This window comes from Micromys minutus (assembly GCF_963924665.1).
Source record: "Micromys minutus genome assembly, chromosome: 11".
In the NCBI taxonomy this organism is placed as follows: Eukaryota; Metazoa; Chordata; class Mammalia; order Rodentia; family Muridae; genus Micromys; species Micromys minutus.
Genome location: NC_137980.1, coordinates 55,157,076 through 55,180,659, shown reverse-complemented (window position 1 = coordinate 55,180,659; position 23,584 = coordinate 55,157,076). Strand labels below are relative to the sequence as shown.

The 23,584-nt window shown below is 45.5% G+C and overlaps 1 pseudogene across 1 annotated transcript; it reads left to right on the top strand.

The window, feature by feature from the left end:
- The first annotated feature begins 16,461 nt into the window (after positions 1-16,461).
- Positions 16,462-18,052, top strand: LOC308427280 (adenosylhomocysteinase-like; annotated as a pseudogene). The gene is made up of 3 exons: positions 16,462-17,206; positions 17,283-17,370; positions 17,465-18,052. The product of its transcript is annotated as an adenosylhomocysteinase-like (transcript).
- Positions 18,053-23,584: the final 5,532 nt, after the last annotated feature.

The following is a 23,584-nucleotide window of genomic DNA, read 5'->3' as shown; positions in this document are numbered from 1 at the left end:
TTCTGGGTGCTGGGATTAAAGGTGTGTACCACTGCACAGCTTTAATTCTTTCTATCTCTATGGATTTGACTCCGTTATAAACATGGTGTACACACATGACTCTGCTTCCAAACCTTTAGGGGTTTAAACCTCGAAAGGGAATTGCTGAATCATATAACGCTCTTATTTTTGATTACTTTAAGGCAGGTTTTTATGTATCCCAGGCTGGCCTCAAAGTCATTGTATGTGATCCTACTGCCTTCTCCTCCTGAACGCTGGAATTACAGGTGTGGACCACTACACCCAGTTTAGGTGATGCTGGAGGTAGTCCAGGGCTTGGTACATTCTACCAAGAATTCTACTGAGTAAGCTACAGCCCCACCCCTATTTTTAAGTTTTTGAGGACCTGACCCTACACACTATTTACCCGGGGTCTATACTGCTTTTTATTCCCGTGCACAGTGCATACAGGTTCCAATCTGGCCAACATTTTTGTCAGAAGTCGTTCTAATGAATGTGAGGTGATGTTCTTTTCTTAGGTTACACTATGTTAGGTGTAATTATGACAGTCATTGTCCTTTTGATTCGAATTTCCTTCATGCTTTGTGATGCTGAATGTCCTCTGGTATGGCTTTAAACAGAAATGCCAGTTTAAAGCATTGGCTTGTTTTCAAATTGCTTTTCAGGATTTCCCCATATGTTTTAAGTGTTATTTCCATATCAGCTGCATGGTCTTTAAATATTCCCTCCCTTTCTGTAGCTTGCCTTTTTTATTTTACTTTATTTGATAGTTTCTCATGTTTTTTTTTCTTTCTCTGTATGCATTGCATACCTCTCTCTCTCTCTCTCTCTCTCTCTCTCTCTCTCTCTCTCTGTGTGTGTGTGTGTGTGTGTGTGTGTGTGTGTTTGAGACCAGAGGACAGCGTCTAGTGCCATTCCTTAAGCTGTCCACAGCTTAAAACTTGGGTTTTGTTTATTTGTTTGTTTGGTTCATTTGGGATTTTTTTGTTTGTTTGTTTGTTTTGAGGCAAGGCTTCTCACTGGTGCTTGCCGATTCAGTAAGGTGACGGACCAGTGATTGAGATATTTTCCAGTGTTTGCCTTCTCAGTGCTGTGATTGTAACTGTATTCCATTGTGCCTGATCTTTAAAATGCAGATGCTGGGAATCAAACCCACATCCTCTTGCCTGTGCAGCAGGTCCTTCGCCAGCCTAGCCATCTCCCCAGCACCTGTTAATAGCATCTTTTTACAAACACCTTAAGTGTCCCTGAGGTCAGTGCTCAGCAGGCTGCTTCTGAAGGAGAGGCTGCTCTGGGAGTACAATTGAACCACATCTGGAGACTGTTAGCAAACTGTACTCATTGCTGCTTGATAACATCTTTCTTGAAGTCCCCATTCTACGGGTGAAATGCAAAATGTCTAATTCTTATAAGTCTATCTTCTTTGACAGTCTGAGATTTGCCCATTCTAATGGAGGTGTCAATCATTTCTCTTTTTATTTCTGATTAATAACGTTGTATAGCTATAGCCCACTTTATCCGTTTCTTTACTGCTAGACATCTGGACTGTTTTCATGGGCCACACTGCTGTGAACATTCCTGCTCCAGTCTTGGTGCGGACATATGCTTCCATGAGTCCTGAGTACATTCCTTTGAGTGGAATTGCATAGTGTTAAACTGGCCCATGTTTATCAGACGCTGCCGAATGAATTCACTAAATGTTATGCCAGTCCACTCCCTCACCCATCCCTGAATGAGATCCTAGTCGCTCCACATTCAGTAGGAAGGAATTTACTGTGGAATGTGCTTACAAACAGTTGGCTACTGTAACACTTTCCTTGAGGACTCTCTTTCTGTTCATCCCTGATAGGGTACCAACAACATACCAAAGACATGATTCTACCCAAGTCTATGTCAGGGGAAGCAATGAGCTGATTTTACAGGAGCAAACCCAAGTGTTTTATCAAGAAGTCCCACCCCATCTTGGATGCTGACTTCCCCAAGTCTGTATAAATGAAGCCTCCCTTTAGTTAGCTCCCATATGTCATAGCATCTTCTGAGACCATGTCCAACTGGAGAAGGACTAAATGTGTGTGTGGCGGGGGGAGGAAAGGGTATGTGAGGGGTATGGGTGTGGGAGGTGGGGAGCAGGAATCTTAGGTGATTGATAACTCCCTTCTGGTTCAAAATGCCAGTGGGCCTTATGTTGAGAGGTGTGTGGGGTATGGTCACAGGAACACAGGTTCTCATGGACACCCTCAGCAACCTGAACAGCTCTTCTAAACTTTTAAGTATTTATCATGGACTGAACAGAAAAGAATTTCAGAACTAGACCATTTACAAAGCAGGGTTAGGTTTAATAAAGATATTTTAACATAAGTGTAAGCTAAGAGACATTATTAGATGCACACCAAAGAGAATGGGTGTAGCCTTCTCCAAGATGAGCTGAGGTTCTCTCTTTGTCTCTCTGTTTCTCTGTCTCTGTCTATCTCTCTATCTCTCATCTCTTTCGCAAGTCATATATTGGATTCTGGTGGAGTCATTTGGGAAGAGGAAACTTTAACTGAGAAAAATATTTTCACCAGACTGGCTGTGTGCAAGCCTGCAGTGCATTTTCAATTAATGATGGAGGTGGAGGGGCCCAGCTCACTGCAGGCAGTGCACCCTTGAACTGGCAGTCCTCCGTGTTATAAGAGAGCAGGCTGAGCAAGCCATAGTGAGCAAGCCCGTAAGCAGCACTCCTTCATGGCCTGTGCATCAGCTCCTGCCTCCTGGTTCTTGCCCTGACTTCTTTTCATGGTAAACTGTGATGTATAAGCAAAACAAACCCTTTCTCTAACAAGTTGCTTCCAACCACGGTGTTTCATCACTGTAATAGAAACTCCAGCTAAGACGCTATATTTAAAGTGTGGTTCCCAAGGGACACCTGGCAGGATTACTGTGGATAAGATTTCCAGGATGAAGGAAGACAGGCTTATTGTAAACCAAATTAGTAGTCGGGCAAAGGAATGGGTTTTATGTACTCTGGTTATAAGCCTGGTTCATTGTTACTTTTATCTACATATGAAAAGAATGTTATTTCCCTATGGCAGCCTTTGTAACTGGCTCCTTAGCTGGTGAGAAGCTTTCATCAGATGCTAGCATGAGGGCCTCTTGTCTCTTCCTCTGTCCCCATAGTTTCTGTCTTGCTCTCCTGCCTCAGTGAGAGGTGTGTGGGTAATCAGAGCAGCTCTGGTTTTGAAATGGTGATGGCCATGCCAGGGAGGGCAAAATTCCACAGTAGCTTTTCACAGCCTTCACCATCTCTACCTGTTTCCCACCACTGACCACTCTCTGGAATCCCTGCTTGTCGTTACTTCATCTGCCCTCTCCCTGTGATGCTATCAGTTCATCCTGCAAAAGATTAAAAGTAGCAGGGGTGTGATGGCACATCTTTAGTCTCAGCACACAAGAGGCAGACATGGGAGGGGTGAATATCTCTATGGCTTTAAGTCTAGCCTAGTCTATACACTGAAACCCTGTGTGGGAATCTGAATGAGAATGGCCCCCATAGGCTCCTATATTTGAATGCTTGGTCTCCAGTTGGTGGGATTATTTGGGAAGGACTAGTAGGTGTGGCCTCCAGCAGGAAAAGTGTTACTGGGTATGAGTTTAGAGGTTTCAAATTCACATTCCCCCCCCCCCCCCGCCCCATGCCTTGTGGTTATCTGAACATGAAATTCTTAGCTACTGCTTCAGTTCCACGCCTGCCTGCTTGCCTGCTGCCATCCTTCCCATCATGACGGACATGAACTCACCCTCTAGAACTGCAAACAAGCCCCCAATTAAATGCTTTCTTTTTTAAGTTGCCTTGGTCATGGTGTCTCTTCACAGCCATAGAACAGTAACTAAGATACCCGGTCTTCAAAAAGTATTCAAGAGGATCCTTTAAATGGACTAATGTAGAAACACCAGCAGGTGTCTTCCAGATGACTGGACACAGTGAACCGAACACTTGCTTATTTTATATAGCCAAAACCACTAGGATAGCAAAGGTATATGCACCAAACCAGGTCATAGTCTGTAATGCAGATGGAGGACTGTGTTTGTGCCAAACAAAGGCCTTCTGCTAGGCCACCGGGGAAAACAACCCCCTCCCCAAAATGGCCGCCTCAATTGCCAAGACTTGTGATGGGAAGGCCTCTGGACAAGCTGAGACTTTCTGGCTGGCATGGCTTTTCCATCTACAGTGGACAGCTTACTCAGGCTGTCCAAAGAAGGTCCAAAGGAGGTTGCCAAAGAGGGGCTGTTTGCCCCCCACAAGACTTAAGATAGCCAGGCACCAGGAACTGGTTTAACAGTGCTCCAATTTCATTTTCCCTACAGTGATAAAATATCCTGACAATAAGTAACTTAGGGAAGAAAGGGTCCTGTTGGCTTGCAATTCAAGTTACAGCCCATTATTATAGGAAGTCAAGACCCAAAGCAACACATTCATAGATGAGAGTGGGTAGAATAAACATGAAAGCCCTGCCTGCTTAGCACCCAGCTGCCTTCCCTCCTCTCAAACCCAGACAGTGGAGATACTGAGAGCGAGCTGAGTCTTTCTGCTCTACAGCAATTACCAATCAAAATGCATCCCCATGGACAGACCCACAGGTTAACCTGACCTAGCTCATTCCTCACTAAGATCATCTTTGAGGTGATTATAGAATGTGTCAAGTTGACAGCTAAAGCTAACCAGCACAAACAGCTATCAATTAGGGGGTCAAATTGACCCAGCCTCCAATATCATAGCTTATATAAGAGAAATACACACAATCAAAGAATGCTAGTATTAGGCTGGAGAGATGGCTCAGTGGTTAAGGGCACAGACCTGAGTTCAGTTCCACTCCGGATGGTTCACAACCACTTTGGATGGCTCACAACCACCTGTAGCTCCAGTTCCAGGGGTATCTGGCACTCTGGTCTTTAGCATCTACACACACACACACACACACACACACACACACACACACACACACATCACATACACAATTAAAAAGTGATAAAAATACTTTTGAAAGAATGCTCCTATGGGTTGGGTTTGAGCCTCTCCATCTCAGCCTGAACCTCATCTTTTCAAATTGGTCCCCGGCTGGTGGCAGATGCTTTGTCAGGGAGCCTGTAGGGCCTTTGGAAGGATAGATTTCATTGGATAAAGAGGATTTTAGGAGGCCCAAGCCAGCCATATTTATTTTCTCTGACTCCATGTGGCTAGAGACAGAAGCTAATTTCACCACCATGCTGTCCCAAGAAAATAGTGAGACAAAAATAAACCCTCTTTTTTTTAAAGTGGCTTCCTGCCCAGTTAATATCTCATGGCAAAAAAAAAAAAAAAAAAAAAAAAAAAAAAAAAAAAAACCCATAGTATTAATAACTAAAACACATTCTAAGTCCATCCCTCTGACAGCATTTTTCCTGGTCTTCAGGAACCCACCCCTGAATTCTGAAGTCAACGCAGGAAAAATCCATATACTGTGAAATATTCTGAAGGCACCAGTTGGGAGCAGGAAGGGCTAGGAAAAAGGAAGAGCCCTTGCCAGGAATAGAGAAGTAAGTGTAAACTTGAAAACCCCCCTCCAACTGCAAGGACTTTGGAAGGCCCATGTAGAGGCGAGGGAAGCCACTAGAGGGCACCCGTATCCATACAAAAGCTCAGGAAAGGGGCGGGGCATGCATCTTTATACTGCTTTGTTCTTTCAGGTGGTTTCCTCCTAACCATTGGAGCTTCACAGTACCCCAGGGGGTCCACAAGACCCCAGGAGGCTTGTCCACATCTCCACTTTCAGCTCTGAAGATCATTTGACTTCAGGAGAGGGAGGTCTTAAGGGATCCTGATGTTCTGCTTTTGAAAGTACACCCTTTGGGGCTCGGGGCTGGGGAATCATCGAAGGTGAACAGGAGGGAGAGAGATGATGGTTTCCTCAGCTGCTTTTGTAAGAATCAGCCATTGATGTCTACGGCTCTGTTAAAAGACAATTGTCAGGGGAAAGAACTAAGATCGTAACTCTTACAGAGCTATAAAAACAACTACAATGTAAGATTTTACTGCACTTGTTAAAACCAGGAGGGTACCACACAGATGTTATATTGGCCTAAAGGAATTGAATTATAAAAAGCCAACTCTGTTTTTCCACAACGGGGAAATAAAAAGATGCTACCAGATAAGACAGTTTACACAGCTGTGGTTATCTATAATTTACAGGTGTGTGTGTGGGGGGGGGGTGCAGCAACCATGAAGGACAGACTTTCGGTCTTGGAGATTCCAGCTTCTTATTCTGGTCAAATGGATCACTTCTCTTGGTCTTGGTTTCCTCCTCTGTGAAATGGGGCTATTGATTTCCCTTCCTGGTTGCTGAGGAGAAGGCACTAGCCACTAGCTGCTTAGAACGAGGCTCGTGGTATATAAGTAAGCTTTTACTACCTTTCTTTGTTCCTTAACATCCTTGCCAGGACCCTCCGTCCCTGGGTCAGGTACCTTGTTTTGGATTCCCTCATCCCACCCTCTGCATTTCCCATGATGAGAGAGACTCTGAGTAGCACTTCAAGGATGCTCTGAAACCCACCTCACATAGAGACCTAAAGACAGTAGTTGAATCAGGTGATGCCCAGGCATGGTCTGGAACTGTAAGTGCACCCGGAAGTTGCGCTAAGCCTGATGATGTGTGTAGCTGGAGTGCAGAAGGAGTTGAAGGATGCGCCATGAAGTCAGAGAGGTAATAACAGGGAACCTCAGTATTACCAGTGCCGTGCTGGACAAGGAAAGGAAGGACTGATTGTGTTGGATGTCTGTGTGACTGTGACCCCCCTCCTGACAGAATCTTTTCCTCTACCTGTCTCACCTCCTGAATGCTGTCTCCTCCACTTGGTCCACTCTGCAGGGAACTGTGCGGCTGCCAAGCTTCCAGACTGAAGCAGCCTGGAAAGGTCTGGCAGGTGGCATGGCTGTGGTGAGTCATGGCAAGGGGCTGGCAGGGATGGAGCAGGAATGGCTTCTAGCCTTTAGCATATGAACTCCAGAGTACCCAGCACTGCCATGGTTTCTACCTTGCTCACATGGCCTGGCAGACATGACTGGACTCCACCCAAAAAACCCAAAACCCAGACAAACAAACAAAGCAAAAGACATAGCTCACCCACTAGGTCAAACCTGAGTGGATGGTGAGGATAAGCGGAAGGGGCAGAGGCTAGCCTCCCCTGTAGCAGTGTTCTCGTCCCCGTCACCGTCCTTGCTGTCACTCCTGTTCAGACACTGGCAGTGCCTGCTATCAGTTAGGGTCTTGATTGACAGGTCAGACAGAGCCCTTGTCTTTATAGAGATTTAGTTCAAAAAGAATAATTCAAACTTGTGTGTTTAAAAAAAAAATGGATTTAGTGGCTTCTGTAATAAAACTGTCCTAAGGAGAAAGCACACCAAGGAAAGATAAGGGGTTCCGGGGTTCAGGGGTGTGTTTTAGCCTAGGAGACCACACTGACAAGGGATATTTGAGTAGAGACCCAGGGATGAATGGAGTCAGATGATGACGCAGGCAGGGGGACTAGCAGGTGTAAAAGTTCCCAAGGTACAAAGATGCCTGACGTGTGGCCAGAGTAGAGAGGAAAGCAAGGGATGAGACTTGGCGTCAGAGGTAACAAATATTATCTGGGTCGTGTAGGGTCAAGGAAAGAAATGGGAATTTTTAAAAGAAAATCTTTTATTCCTGCAGACTTTGCCGATGAGGGGATTGAGGAGAGAGACAGAAGTGGAGGGGCTGAAACAAGGGCCACCACTGGCAACCAGCCTGGCCCTCAGTTTCGGGGTGTCCAGATGAGGAGCCAGAGGGAGGACTGGTGCCTTGTTATGTCACCCAAAACTCCCATGTGAGTGGACTATGCCAGAGCACGTTGCTGCCTGCCCCTACCCACCATCCTCTGGGTGACAGGCTTCCCTGTAGCAGCAGTGCCTGCTTGGCCTCAGTGTAGCTTCATGGTAGTGAGTGTATAGTAGATGTTCCAAGCTCCATAAAAAAAACAAAATCTAGAGAAGGCATAGGAAAAGCCAATAGCTTCATTTTACAGATCAGGAAACTGAGGTAGCATGCTAGGGAGTAGGGCACTAAGGCTCAGAGATACCTTATTGGACAGAAGCAAAGCACAGACTTTACTACCTGGTTCCCCAAAACCTGTGTCCCTGGCTCAATTCTGAGACAAAAATCCTAGTGTATATATGTTGTGTGACAAAACTTTTCCTGGGGAGATGAAACACACTCACCTAGTCACCCCAGACAGGGAACCCATAATAGTCCGCCGTACAGATACCCCCAAAGTCCGACTTGTTGAACCAATGAGTTTTACTGGAGTCACTTAGAGGAATATGAGGGAGAAGTGACTCAGGAGCAGAAATGACTCAGAGACAGGTAGATCACCAAGGCCTACCCCAGGGTGGGAGGCAGCTCACACAAGCTGGAGCACCACTGCACAGCCTGCAGGCAGTTCCACAACTTGTAGAGTGTCCTTTCCAGGTGGCTCAGTGGGTCTGAACCTCTTCCAGGTGGCTCTTCTTGTCTGAATCATTGCAGCTCAGCTGGGCTTTGAATCCTCTGGTAGAGAGGGGCCTAGTGAATCTAGACCCCGGACTTCTTGAATTTGTGTTGTCATTTATTTTCTTTAAGGAGCAGGGAGGAATGTTTTGGTCTGTGGGAAGCCCCCTAGCCAGGCTCTACTTTGCACCCCAGCCCCACCCTCAGCTAGATGGGGGCTTTGGCAAGACACTTCATCTCTCTGCCTCTCATACTCCTTCATCTGCAAACAGAGATAGTGATGACTGAACCACCTTCCCCTAGGGCTGTGACAACAGTTAGGGAGACATGTTGCCATGAGTTTTCATGTTCTGTTTTTGTGCTGAGACTAGTGTGTCCGCTAGTTGAGTGGAATGGTGGTGATCTGGCTGGGTGAAGGTCTGGGAATTGTTTACATGTCATCCAGGAACTAAGGGAACTGTACAAGTTTGAACTGTGGAGTTAAGGATTCAGGAACTCCTTAACCTGTTGATGCAGGAGCTGGGAAGGAAGCCCTTATCTGACATTGCTGGGACCTCAGTAGCATTGGGGGAGTTCATCTCTTCACTATGAAACAGATACAATAACAGGCATATGCAACTGAAGAAGAATGTGTGGCATTATTTAGAGTTATTTTGTTTTTCTTTTCTCCTTTTTGCTCTATTTATTTGTTTTTTTCTTACAACTTTATTTAAAAAACAGAGATACATGTACAGATTTTTAAAGGCATTTTGGCATAAAGCTATATGAATATATTTTTATCAGTACTTGGTTTTTATTAAAGCTTTGATAGTATGCATTGAAATCTTACTAGTTACAATAAGCATAAAGTACATGTAAAACAAAACATAACATGGAAAAAGTCAAAGTTTTTTTGGAGTGTATAGATTAAACATAATGATTCTTAAATACCAAAAATTACTAGTGTGTGGCATTTTTAAGTGCAGAGGATACTACCAAGAGAATGAAAAGATAATATACAAAGATAAAATATTTTACAATTTTATTTTTGATAAAGATATAATGCCTAGAATATATACAGGACTTTTACAACTTAACAATAAAAATATTAAGTAAACCAACTCAAAATGGGAACAGAATTTTAGTAGACATTTTCCCAAAGAAAATGCAGCAGTGTCTAACATATACATAAAAATGTTCATCATTAACAACTACGGTGATATTAATCTAAGCCACAATCAGGTATCACTTCACACATACTAGGATGGATATATTAAAAAGTGAGGAAGAAGAATGACAAATGTCTTCCCACAATGACAAAATGATCCTTTTGAACTGTGAGTCAGAATAGACCCTTTCTCCCCTAAGTTGCTTTTGTGAACCTGTTTTATTAAACTTGAAAAAGCAACTTACATAGAAAATGGATACAGGCTGCTGTTGCTACGGTAACACTGATCATGTGGTTCTTGGCCTTTAAATCTGGTTTGCAAAAGGAATGTGGAAGAGTTTAGAATTCTTGACTCGAAAGAAAAATTCTTTAAATATTATAAGCCAGTGTTTTCAACCTTCCTAATGCTGTGACCCTTTAATGTTGTGGTGACTCCAGCCATAAAGTTCTGTTGCTACTTCATAACTGTAACTTTGCTACCTTTATGAATTGTAATATAAGTATCCGCAGGATACCTGCTGTGTGGCCTCCTGAGACCCACAGGTTGAGAACTACTGCTTACAGTTTAAGCAGAGTTTAGTTGGCCAGTCTGATGGGTGGTTGGAAACAAGTGAGAGCCTGAGCTCCTGAGGCTTCAGAGGGGAGACTTCACTCTATCACAGACATGACTGGAAGCTATTCAAATTATATTCTGACAAATAACCTGGCTGCACGCTGTCTATGTCTTGAGGGTTTGAGTGGGTCTGAATTAAAAGGCAACAAGCTAATCCCATTGGTGGAGGTAATTTCAAGATAACAGAAGGTTGCAGCCGTTACTGCATTTATCGAGGCCTAGAGTGAAGAAGAGCAAAGAAGCAGGGCAGAAGTACATTTTAAAATATATTTTAAAGTGCAGTTTGTCCATAAAAAGAACTCAAACAAGTTTAACTCTACGGCCAAGGCACATAATAAAGAGGATGTAATTGTTAAAGTGTTCTTCACTGGGACAGCAAGAAAGGAGCCCAGGGTAAGACCCTGCCCATCAAAGGCTCCAGCTTGTGAAAATTCAAACTAATTGGAAAGGATGGAGTCTAATCTCAGAATGCCTAAGGGGTTCCCTGCTCCTGGAAAGCAACTGCTTGGGAGAGGGTTTCCCTAGCGTCAGCACGGAGGCTGCTGTCACTGTGGTCCAACTGAAGTTACGCTCTTCCCAAGCTGGCAGCAGAACTTGGCATCTCTGTCCACCTGGTTTCATAGGCGTGGAAGATGCAAGATGGAGAGGGCCACTGAGTCTCTCCCGGGGTTTCCGACTGTTGCTGTGTGGCCAGGCAGTGTGTGTGCCAGGAGGTCCCGGAAAGAGACCACTGTATGAAGCTGTGAATGTGGAGCCCAAATTGCAGTGGAAGCCCCAGGATGTTGGCGAATGCAGAGCCATGGGGTGTCCCCCAGGGAAAAGCCTCAGGAAGTACTCATAAAACATTTAATGTGGCACAAAGGGTGACAGAAGCCACCACTGTCTCCACCAATCTTCCTCCCAAGTGCATAATAAGCTACAGTTAGAAGTTAGAGGACTCATGTTCTGGGAAGCTCTAACAGATCCCCCAGGAAACTAGGAACCCTTGTGCAATAATGGTCAGTCTAATGTTTGCCTCCATGATCCCTCTCCTGCCCACTGTTGTTCTTAGCCATCTTGGTCAACATGGATGGAACCTGTGTTAGTCAACTTCTTTTACTAAACTGAAGTATCCGGGGCTAACGAACTTCTAAAAAGAAAGGTGTACTTCTGCTCATGGTTTTCTGGGATTGCAGTCTGTTTTTATGATCCTGTTTCTTGGGGGTCTCTAGCCACAGCTGCACATTATGTGGGCAGCAGTACCAAAGCAAACTGTATGTGCCAGGAAGCAGAAGAGAGTAAGAGAGCAGGGCACACCCCAGTGGCCTAATGACCCCACACCAGGTACCACCTGCCAGCAGCGGCACCATTTTGAGAATCAAGTCTTCAACACAGAGACTTGTAGGGTAGACATCCAAGGTTTGGATAAGAATGTTCCACCCATGATGGAACTGTTTGGGAAGGATCAGGTGTGGCCCGTTGAAGGAGGTATGTCATGGGGAGACTTTGAGGCTTCAAATTCTGCCGTTACCCCCGGTGTACCTCTGCTCTCTGTTTGTGAACTGAGATCCAAACCCTCAGCTGTGATTCCATCATTGCCTATTTGCCTGCTGCCTACCTCTCTGTCCCGGCACTGCCATAATGGTGATGGATTCCTATCTATCTATAACCGTAAGCCCCAAATAAACCCTTCCTTCTGTAAATTCTTGTTCCTGGCATTTTATCACAGTGATAGAAAAGTAACAAAGTATGGCAGCACCATTCTCTCCTGTAGATCAGGAACCTAAGGGGTCTGGGCTGCTTGCCACATAAGAATGGTGATATGGAACGATAGGACTCTTCCTGGACCTCAGTATCACCATCTGTAAAATAGGAACAAGAGCACTTTGGATGCGATACTTTCTAAAGTCCACTTTCAAACTTGCTTGAAGTCTCTGGAGCACCAGAGAAAAGAAAGGGTTTCAGTGGGGAAAAAAAAGGAGGAAGGGAGAGAGGGTGTTAAAGGGGTGGCCGAGATTTTAGGTTTTACTTACTTATTTATTTATTTTAGGCCATAATAAGGAAATATTCAAGCCAGATGTGGAAGTGACTTGCAGTAGCCAAGGGTGGAATCGCTGTGATAACACGTTAGCATGAAGCCATATATCTATCAGCAGTCTAGACGGAGCACAGCCACCGGCATTGGCAGGCACAGCTTCCCACATTTGATCTTAGCGTTTTAAAGCCCTCAGACTCCAGCTGGGCTCCAAAACCCTTCCAGGAGGGCTCCTCAGAAAGTGGCTAGCCCTGGCTCCATGCACAGGACAGGATAGGGCAGAGTAGGGACCCTGCTTCTCACTTGGCTGCACATTTGAGGCAAGTCAGGGAGGCAGGAAGAGCAGAGGCCCAGAAAAGCCAGGCTCAGCAGGGGCTGTGGAAGCATGGCCCAAACAGCCCACAAGGTCACAGGCCACACGGTTATTACTTTTTAATTAAAATGGCGTCTTTCCCCCTTATTACAAAAGCCATGTCTGTTTATTTTATCAAAATTAGAAAAGACAGACCAGGAAAAAGAGAAATTAAGAATGATCCATGACCCACAGAGAGCTGTTGTTAGCACCCACATATATCTGGGAGTCAGGGACTAATTTGCCACGAGACCAGACTGAAACTGTGAAATGGGCATTAAAAGTAACAGCGGGGGGGGGGGGGGTGGGCTGCAGTCAGCGTGGTGCTTACATGCAAGCATCAGGGACTGAGTTCAAGCCCTAGGAACTCATGCAAATAAGCTGGGCATGGTGGGGACACTGGGGACTTACAGATAGGTACATCCTGGACTCACTGTCCAGTCAGTCAGTCTAGCACAATCGGTGCTCTCCAGGCCAGTGAGATCACTGCCTCAAAAAAATTAGATGGCACCAAAGAGAAAAAATGAAGTTGTCTTCTTAGCCTCCATTGCACATGCATGCACACATACTAACATGCATATGTACACCCATATGAACAGGCCCCACACATGCTTTCACACGCATTTACATGTATATGTACATTAGATGAATTGGTTGATGTGAAAATGGTTGCAGATGAGTAAACTGTGATATTAGAACTATCACATGTCTTTGTTCTGACCAGGGCTGTTGAAGGATATATAGCTTCATGCTAATGTGCTGTTGCCACAGTGAGTCCACTCTTGACTCTGTGAGTTACTAGGAGAGCATGCACTATAGATTGTATAGGCACTGTAAAGCCAGTCGCAAGTCCAAGAGATTGCTGCTGTTGTTGTTAAATAGGGTCTTACTATGCAAACTTGGCTAGCCTGGAACTTGCTATATAGACCAGGCTGGCCTCAAATTCAGAGAGAGCCTCCTACATTTGCCTCTGCCTCCTGATTGCTAAAACTAAAGACATTTGATTTTTCTTTTGAGAAGAAGACTAATGCATATAAGCCCTGGCTGGCATGAACTTGCTCTATAGACCAAGCTGGCTTGAAATTCTCTGAGATCCACCTGCATCTGCCTTCTGAGTGCTGGGATTAAAGGCATTTGCTATCAGGCCCTACCCATTAAAAATATATTGAATACAGACTTAAGTTTCAGAAACCTCTACTTTGAAATCCTTATTAGATAGCTTTCTAGATACATATATTTTATACATATACATGAAAGTAAATATATCCATGTATGTACACATTTATACTAATAAATACACATACATATATGTAGATTGTCCTGAAGCTGTTTGTATTTTAATGTTAATTCTGCTTCCCCAAAAAGGGCTGCCTAGTTACGTACTCAAGAGGTGATGTCACCTGAACCTTCCCATTTTAATTAGTAAAATAAAGGAAAGCCGGTGACTAGGCGGGGTGAGGAAGGTGGAGAGAGGAGAGGTCTCAGAGGTCAGAGGACAGAGGGTAGAGGTTATGGAAACATGGAGTTTCCCAAGGACCAGCTGGACCCAGGTGGGATTGATTGGTGTTAAAAAGCTATGAGCATTAAGGATTTTATAGGTCTATTATCTCATATAGAAGGACAGTTTGCATTTTTGTATATTTGATGCAATCTTGTTGTGTAGAGGGTTTGTGGGTTGAGAGTTGAATATATAAACCTGAATGAAAAGCTATTGGCTGTAGAATTGTATTTATGTGGGGTTTTGGGGTAGAGAAACACCCTGGGACAGAGGCTGAGAACAGGTGGTAGAAAATTGCCAGGAAAAGGGAGTTGTGGGAAAGGAGTGAGATCTGAGTTGGTGGCGTGGACTAGGTGTGCATGGCTCTGTATCAGGGTCGGGCCTGAGGAGTGAGACCTCCGGGCCAATAAAGAGATAAACCATTTTTTAAATTTTTTAATATTTACTGCAACACATATAAGATCCAGTAGACTTTTATATGGACAGTCAACATAATATTCAGAAAAGGGAGGCCATTGTGTTGAAGACTGAGAGCCAGTACCCACATCCTTCCCTCTTTCCTTCACTTCCTCACTCCAGCCGCAGCCCCTAATAACATGGTGACACAAAAACCTGGTTTGAAATCACTTATCTAGTAGCTTCAATCTTCAGTCCTTCATGGGTCAATATATTCTACTTTTCAAAACACCAGGAGCACCAATCTAGGGTTGTCCCCTTTCTTTCCCTAAGATGTGGCAGGCTTGATTGGCTACTCTTTCAATAGTCATTTTATACTGCTTTGTTCATTTCTTTCCTGGTTTTGTTTGAAGGACTGGTATACCTGGACTTGAGCAATCAGTTGCCATCAGAAAGCCTACTATGCTAATCCCATTCCCTTTGCAGAGTCTTGATTTCTTGATTGACTCTCTTGCTGCTATATTCCTGTGAATTCATTGAGGATGTGGAATGTAAGTAGTCTTTGGAGATTTTGGGAGATTGCTTTCTTGTAGAAGGAAAATGTCACTTGTGCCGTCTCATGCCTGTCCTCCTAACTTGAATAAGGGAACTATGTCATGAGCATCTTCATCCCTTAGAACCTTGAGAGCAATACAACTCACAGAACCCCATATGCCTTAGTGAACACCAGCACTCCACTAAGACTTACTGCCTCCAGACTTTGTTTTATGTTTATGCCACTGGGTCTTTTTAAATTGGGTCTTTTCTTTTTTAGAAGAAATAATAACCATCCATCATCACCTCAAAGTCAAGAGAGAGCAGAGATGTGGTGAACATCTTCTATTGTCATTTCTCTGAGTACACCATGAACTAGCAAAAACTTCCAAACAGCAAACTCACCCAATTCTGTGGGAATTTTCTGTTTTCACTCCAGCAGCTGATAAAATAGCTAGAGAACCCCATCAGCAGGCTGCTAGTCATTATGAGACCGGGGGTGGGGGTTTGCTCACACGGTTTCCTGTTATTTCCTAAGTAGGCTGCAGGGAGATTCGCTGAGGTAAAGTTCTTTTCCCATCTTTAATGATTTTCTTTGGGTAAATTCCTCGAAGAGAACTTTTCAGGTAGAAGGTCATTTACACATTTACTCACCTAGCCTATTGCCTTCCAGAAAGAAGACTCCGAGTCACAGGGTCATCTCTTTCCAGATGTTGCACACAACTTGAAGCAATGACCTGAGATACCCCAGGGTCTTGTCTAGACTGTGCTTTGGGCCAAGAAGGCTAGAGTTGGCTACCTTCTGTCCCTTCCTAGCAGGAGTGCCGATGGACACACCTGGCATCCTCTCCGACTGTGCCAAGAGCAGAGCCACTGCATATTTACACATGGTTTCACCACATTCTGAAATCCTCAGGGCTAGGAGAACAGAGTCCCTCAAAGCTCTAAACAGGACAGGGTCACGAGGCAAACTTACAACCACAACTTCATGGTTGTATTAGTCTAGGTTCTGTTGCTATAAGCAAATACCAAAAAAAAGGTAAGAGACTGAAGAGTTTATATATAAGCTTTATAAAAGCAATAGAGGTTGATTCAACTCATTGTTGCAGAGTACAGAAGACCCCAAACTGAGGAGTAATATCCAATAAAGACGCTTCTGCCAGTGGCACAAGTTATCCTGCTTCTGAGCATAGAAAAGGAAGTGCACAGAACAGGGTGTGTGGCAAAGCTAGAACCAAGCTGCATTTTAAAAGAACCCAATTCTAAACGAAGCCATTACTTCCTTAATTCATGTATGGAATAGTCTATTTAAGAAGACAGAGACCCCTGCCCCACTCCGTCCGGCCCCCTTCACTGAGTTCATCACTCATAGTTGAAGCACCACCAACATGGCCGATAAACTGCCCCACAAAGTCGCAGTCATCGGACTGGCTGCCTGGGGACGGGAGGCCCTGGACATAGCTGTGCACGAGACACCAGGTTTGATGCGCATGCGGGAGATGTACTCGGCCTCCAAACCACTGAAGGGTGCTCGCATTGCAGGCTGCCTGCACATGACTGTGGAGACTGCTGTCCTCATCGAGACTCTCGTGGCCCTGGGGGCTGAGGTGCGGTGGTCCAGCTGCAACATCTTCTCTACCCAGGACCATGCAGCAGCTGCCATTGCTAAGGCTGACATTCCAGTGTTTGCCTGGGAGGGTGAGACAGATGAGGAGTACCTGTGGTGCATTGAGCAGACACTGCACTTCAAGGATGGACCCCTCAACATGATTCTGCATGATGGTGGCGACCTTACTAACCTCATCCACACCAAATACCCACAGCTCCTGTCAATCATTCGAGGTATCTCTGAGGAGACCACGACTGGGGTCCACAACCTGTACATGATGGCCGACAGGATACTGAAGGTGCCTGCCATCAATGTCAACGATTCCATCACCAAAGGCAAACCTCTATGGCTGCCGGGAGTCCCTCATAGATGGCATCAAACGGGACACAGATGTGATGATTGCGGGCAAGGTGGCAGTGGTAGCAGGCTATGGTGATGTGAGCAAGGGTTGTGCCCAGGCCCTGAGGGGTTTCGGGGCTCGAGTCATCATCACTGAGATTGACCCCATCAGGCTGCCATGGAGGGTATGATCGGGTAAGGGTCGGCTGTTGGGGTTCGAGGAGAGTGAGGCCAATGATGACACATGCTTAATGTTTCCAGGCTATGAGGTAACCACCATGGACGAGGCCTGTAAGGAGGGCAACATCTTTGTCACCACCACAGGCTGTGTTGATATCATCCTTGGCCGGTAGGTACCGGGTGGGAATCCTAGGGAGCAGAGAGGACATGGCTTGGGACTGCTCTTGGGCTCTGGTCCCTCACGGGGTTGGGTTCCCTTATAGGCACTTTGAACAGATGAAGGATGATGCCATTGTTTGTAACATCGGACACTTTGATGTGGAGATCGATGTGAAGTGGCTCAGTGAGAACGCCGTGGAGAAGGTGAACATCAGGTCCCAGGTGGACTGCTACTGGCTAAAGAATGGGCACCGCATCATCTTGCTGGCTGAAGGCCGTCTGGTCAACCTGGGTTGTGCCATGGGCCACCCCAGCTTTGTGATGAGCAACTCCTTCACGAACCAGGTGACGGCATAGATTGAGCTGTGGACCCACCCAGATGAATACCCAGTTGGGGTTCACTTTCTGCCTTAGAAGCTGGATGAGGCAGTGGCTGAAGCCCACCTGGGCAAGCTGAATGTGAAGCTGACCAAGCTGACTGAGAAGCAGGCTCAGTACCTGGGCATGCCCATCAATGGCCCCTTCAAGCCCGATCACTACCGCTACTGAGAGCTGGGACTGCCCTTCACCTTCCAGCTGCCATCTTGTTCCGGGCCCTACCTCTCGATCCCAAGAGCAAATGTCACCAACTTTGCAGTTGCTCTGACAGTGTTTTCCCCTCGCCCCCTCCACTGTGGCTGGTCTTTCTTGTATATCTTTCTGGTGTGTCCCTCATACTGTTCCCTGTGTGGCGGGACGGGACAGAGAGGTACCTGGGGGCATCCACAGGGAATGTGAGCTCAGAAGTCCTGGAAGTCCTGAGGCAGGATGTTGCTAGTGGTGGTCACAAGCCCACGCACCTTACTCTCCAGATCCTCACTTGGTCTTTAGATTTGTGTGCTTGGTTAACAGATCCGCTGGTTTCTCAGCCCAGGACCCAAGAAGGAGCTCTGACTACCAAAGCGGAGGAAGCACTGAAGGCTCCTGAGCGCTTGGCCCTTTCACTGTTGGGTCGTCTCTTAAACCTCATAGTACGAGTTGCTACTTTTGGTCCCTGTTTCACAAGGGTTAGGATAGATTTACCAAGAAAGAACAAGTGACAGAGACTGAAAGGGGCTGGAAGCACAAACAGGAAAAGGCCTGTCACTGCTGTATAATTGATGGTTCCTATCACAAGCCTGGGTCATAAACATTAATTTGTTCTATAATGTTTATATACTATTTACAATGTTAACAAAGGAAGGTGGGTAAAATGCAGTTTCTAGTGCCTAAAGAATTTGGGCCCTTTGTTAAAAAAAATGACCACCCAATTACAGTTCAAGATCCTATATGGCCCCACCTCTTACTATATCACAAATAATATAAAATTTGTTTTGTGTATATGCATGTAAGTGTGTGTTTGTGTGCACATATGTAGAGGACAGGAGATAACTCTAGGTGTCCTTCCTCAGTAACAGTCACTTTATTTATTTTTTAAGACAGGCTCTTCCATTGACCTAGAAATAGGCAAGCAGGCCAGCTAGGTGCTTATCCGGAGCTGGGTTACAAGAATGTTCCACCATACTTGGGTTTTTTTGTTCTTTCTATTCCTTGCTAACATGATTTCACAGGATCAAACTTGATCCACATGTCTGCAAGGCAAGCACTTTACAGAGAACTTTCTGCCCAGCTCCAAAGATTGAACTTTAATGTGAGTTTTGGTGGGAACATTCAAACACAGCATTTGGCCATCCCCGTGGGCACATCGATTCATGCTGAATGTTTGTGCTATTCTAACAGATTATGTGGAGCTTAGATATGCTTTGTCTCCATCATGGGGAAGGCCTTCTGCTAGTGCCAGTGTTATTTATGCTTTAAGTTCACACTCAAACATCACTGCTACCAGGCAGTCTCCAGGATGGTCGGGAGTCCGTGCATTAGATTTTGCTCTGCAGTTCCCGCTCACTCTCAGTCCCTCTGCCTCATTCTCTTGTAGACTGACAAACGGCCAGTGCAGAGGAAGCCTGTCTTCCTCTAGACAGACACACGGCCACCCTCAGGCTCTTGCTCAAGGATCAGCTCTTCTTCCTCTCTCTATACTCTTTAGAAATACTCCCTGGGGATTCCAGAGCCCCCACTGACTCCCTTTGGGGCCGGTTTCTACTGGTTTGCCCTGGAGATGTTGCCAGAGAGCATCAGGCTTAGAAGCTTAGAATGTTAGATGTGTGTGGGTTCAGCCTTCTCTTCTTGGATGGTTGAGAGGGACAGGAAAGGGACTTTTCAACCATTTCGACAGGCCTCCTCAGCTCTCACTGTGGGTGTCAAGTAATCACTAGCAGCCTCCAGTGCTTGAGTCAGACGGAAGATAGTTGCCAACCAGTTCCCCAGAGGGTGTTTGTTTTTTTTAATTACGTTTTGAGAATTTCATACATGATTACTGTATTTACATCATTCCACCCCTCCCTCTCCCCCAGACCCTCCCACATCCTCTACAACTCCTTACTCCTTCTCAAGTCTATAAACTCTTCTGCTATTACTATTGTTACACACACACACACACACACACACACACACACACACACAAACTACTGAGCCCATTTAGTGTTGCACCTATGTGTTTGTGTTTGGAGCTGACCACTGAGGACTGGACAACCTATCCAGGGGCTTGTCCAGGCAAGAAAACTCTTAAAGAGATTGTTTATGGCATGTAATGTCTCCTTGTGGGGCATACATTTTCTTTCCTTCTGTCAAAGCCCTGGCTTTGCAAAGAGTATTCACCTTCCTCCTTCCTTCTTTCTTTTTAAAAAAGACTTACTTGTTTTCTATTTTATGAGTATGGCTTATGTGTAGCTCTTTGCACCATGTGTCTGACGAGTGCGCGAGATTGGAAGAGGGCATTGGATCTTCTGGGACTATAGTTACACATGGTTGCGAGCGGCCATGTGGGAGCTGGGAATTGAACCCAGGTCCTCTGGACGATCAGCCGGTGCCCTTAACCACTGAGCCATAGTCCAGCCCTCACCTTCTAGGACAAGGGAGAACACGGGACATGCAGCAATCAGAATTACAGATCCTCTGGACTACCATTTTCTGGGCCTGGGAACTGAAAGCTGATTAGGGAGTCTCCAAAACTGATGCTGAGATTGCTAGAATATTCTCCATGGTAGCTGTAGCTTTGGGATTCAGAAGCAGGGAGACTGGGTTGCTGGAGAATGAGGTCCACTGAGGAGTGAGAATGACAGAATTGTGCGGCTCTCTTCCTCCTCCTTCCTGCTTCTTCTCCTTCTCCCTTTCTTTCCCTCACCTTCCTACCTCCAGCCAGCTGATGAGCTATGTGTATTCGTCTATGGGTGGACCATGTCTCTAACTCAGCTCTTTCCCGGGCTGTGCACTGGCCTAGCAGGAGCAGGCAGAACAGAAAGCGAAGGGTGTATTCAAAGGAGCAGAGGGACCAGGTAGTAGGCGGTGCTCCCAGAATCCTCCACAGGGGCATTGTGCTATCTAAGGTCATGGCTTAGTTGGGCTCAATGGCCTTGTCAGCACATTAGGAGCTGGCTAATGTCAGTTCTCTGTGCAGTTTGCAGCACTGGCATGGGAAAGGGCTTCTTCCCTATGTTCACATCCAGCTGCTCATTACTAGGACTGTTGAAGGGCAGCAGCACATAGTTCAAGGGGGAAAGTTTTGAAAAATACTCTCCATTATAGCCTGGCCACCATCCTTGTGTTAACTGACATGGAGCATAAAATACCTCTTGGTTATCACCAGGACTCAGGCATCTCTATTCTTAAGTCTTGTCCTGCTTATCAAGGATCATTGCTTATCAAGTCTTAAGTTCCAACTAACTAATCTGTACTTCAGAACTGCAGCAATGTCCTTGCCAAAATAACTGAGACCGCTGTACAGATCTGTATGCTGAGTTACTTGGGGACTGCTGCATAACAGATGGGCGTACACTGCAACTGGCCACCAACAACCTTCATTGCTACGGGAAAATACGTGCGAACATCAGTCAAAGGAGAAAAGCTCTCATCTATAGTCACATGGCTCTGTGGTTTCTTTACTAAGTGGGGGGAAACTACAGTGGAATCGTGTGCTAGCATCAGTCAGTGAGCAGATGGTGGGAGGAAAAAGAAGAGGAGAAACAGGAAGAACAGGAATAGGAAGAGGAAGAGGAGGAGGAAGAGGAAGAGGAGGAGGATGAGGAGGAGGAGAAGAAGAAGAAGGTAAAGAAGAAGAAGAGGAAGAGGAACAAGAACAACAACAAGATTGGGACAATATATGCCCTTCCTGTGGTTGTCCCCATGGATCCTGTGTCCTCCTCCAGTTGGGCCCTGCTTCCTGATAGCTTGTGCCAATGAACTCATTGAACAGTCATTATCCTGGTGATCCAACCACTCCTCTATAGCAAGAGCAGCAAGAACAGCAGCCTAGAGTCTCTGGGGAATACTTGATATCCAAACCATAATATCTCCCATAAGGACAACTCCTCGCTCTTCTCTGGATGAATATTATGAACCCCGTGTGTGTGTGTGTGGGGATGAGGGGTGATGTCAGGGGTTTTCCATGACAGGTTTTTACTATTTTATTTTATTTTACTTTATTTTATTTGAGGCAGGGTTTCTGTACGTAGCTTTGACTGGGACTTACTGTGTAGACCAGGCTGGCCTAGAACTCACATCTGCCTCTACCTCCTGAGTCCTAGAATAAAGACAGGTGACATCATGCCATTCAGTGTCCCTCACTGAACTTCACAGAGATAATAGGTTGGTTAGATAGGCTGGCTGGTGAGTTCTAGGGATCCACCCCCAGCACAGATTACAAAGGTTACAGGTCTGATGACCACTTCTAAACCTTTTACGTGCCTAAGGGAATCTGAGCAGAAGTTCCTCAGGCCTTCGTGGCAAGCACTTTACTGGCTGAGAAACTCTCCAGCCCCTGGCACTTAATTCTTAACAGTGACATTTTTATTTGTTTACCTGTTTGTCTTTCTCACTAACTATAAACTGACAGACCTGGACCCCAGCTCTGAATCTGTACAGAGATGTTACATCATGATGAACTAATGAATGAATGAATGATAACTAAAGGAATGTGCTCCATACATGACAACGTGCCTGACCCTTTAACTAACTGGCTGACAGTTGACTGACTGACTGACTGAATGAATGATTTGGGGGAACATCACTACAACACCCTCCCACCCCTCCAGGGACAAATGTCCTCCCTCTCAGGCTCTGTTCAACTTGGAAGAAAGCAGTGGAAGGACCGCTTGCTGCCTTGTTTTTCTCCCATTTTGCAAAGTCTCCTGTGACTGTTTTAGGCCAGGAAGCAAAATCAAAGGGTCTAGGATTCAAAGGCTGCTAATTACCTTTCAAAGGGTTCCCCTCAGCTTTTCCTGCCAGAGGCTGTGGGACTTTGTGGTTCCTCACTGGGCTTTGAAACTGGGGGTGGGGGAGGTAGTGGATGAGTGGGGCTTGATTAAAGCACAAATGTCAGGAAGCTAAGCGTGCTGGCCACCTCCTTCCTGGAGTGACCACTCAGCCACTGACCTCCCCTACCTACATGAACTGGCCTTAATCTTCTGATAAGGGACCCAGGAAGAGTCCTGTTCTCCAGGACAATGCTTATGGACGCTGAAAAGACTTATGTGCTAATGAGAGAATTTGATTTTGCTTTTGAAACCAACCCACCAATTCTCCATGGTCTGTCAACTCATGAAAAAAATTATTTAAGAAAAATCCATGAAGCAAAGTTTCATTAGATGTTCTCAAGCAGGCTAAGGGATCTGTCCTCAAGTGGTGTCAGGAAATACTGATCTAATAAAGTCCTTCACTGTAGGACTTGGCACTCTCCGCATTGCTAATGTGAAGGGTGGATTGCCTGCAAAAGGCCTGCTGCATCTCCCCCAAATCATCATATATAAATATATGTATATATATATATATATATATGTATATATATATATATATATATATACACACACATACACACACACACACACACACACACACACACACACACACACACATATCTGTGTGTATTGGTGCATGCCTGCAATCCCAATACTTTGGAGACTGTGGCAGGAGGATTGCTGTGAGTTCAAGACCAGGATGGGAAACAGAGTGACATGCTGTCCCAACAGAACACACAAACAAAAGCATTGAAAATACTCTGGGGCATGCTCATGCTTAGCTGGCTAGTGGGGACCAGCTGGAGACACCAAGGCACCATTTATAAAGTGCCATTGTTGCCCGAACCAGTGGTT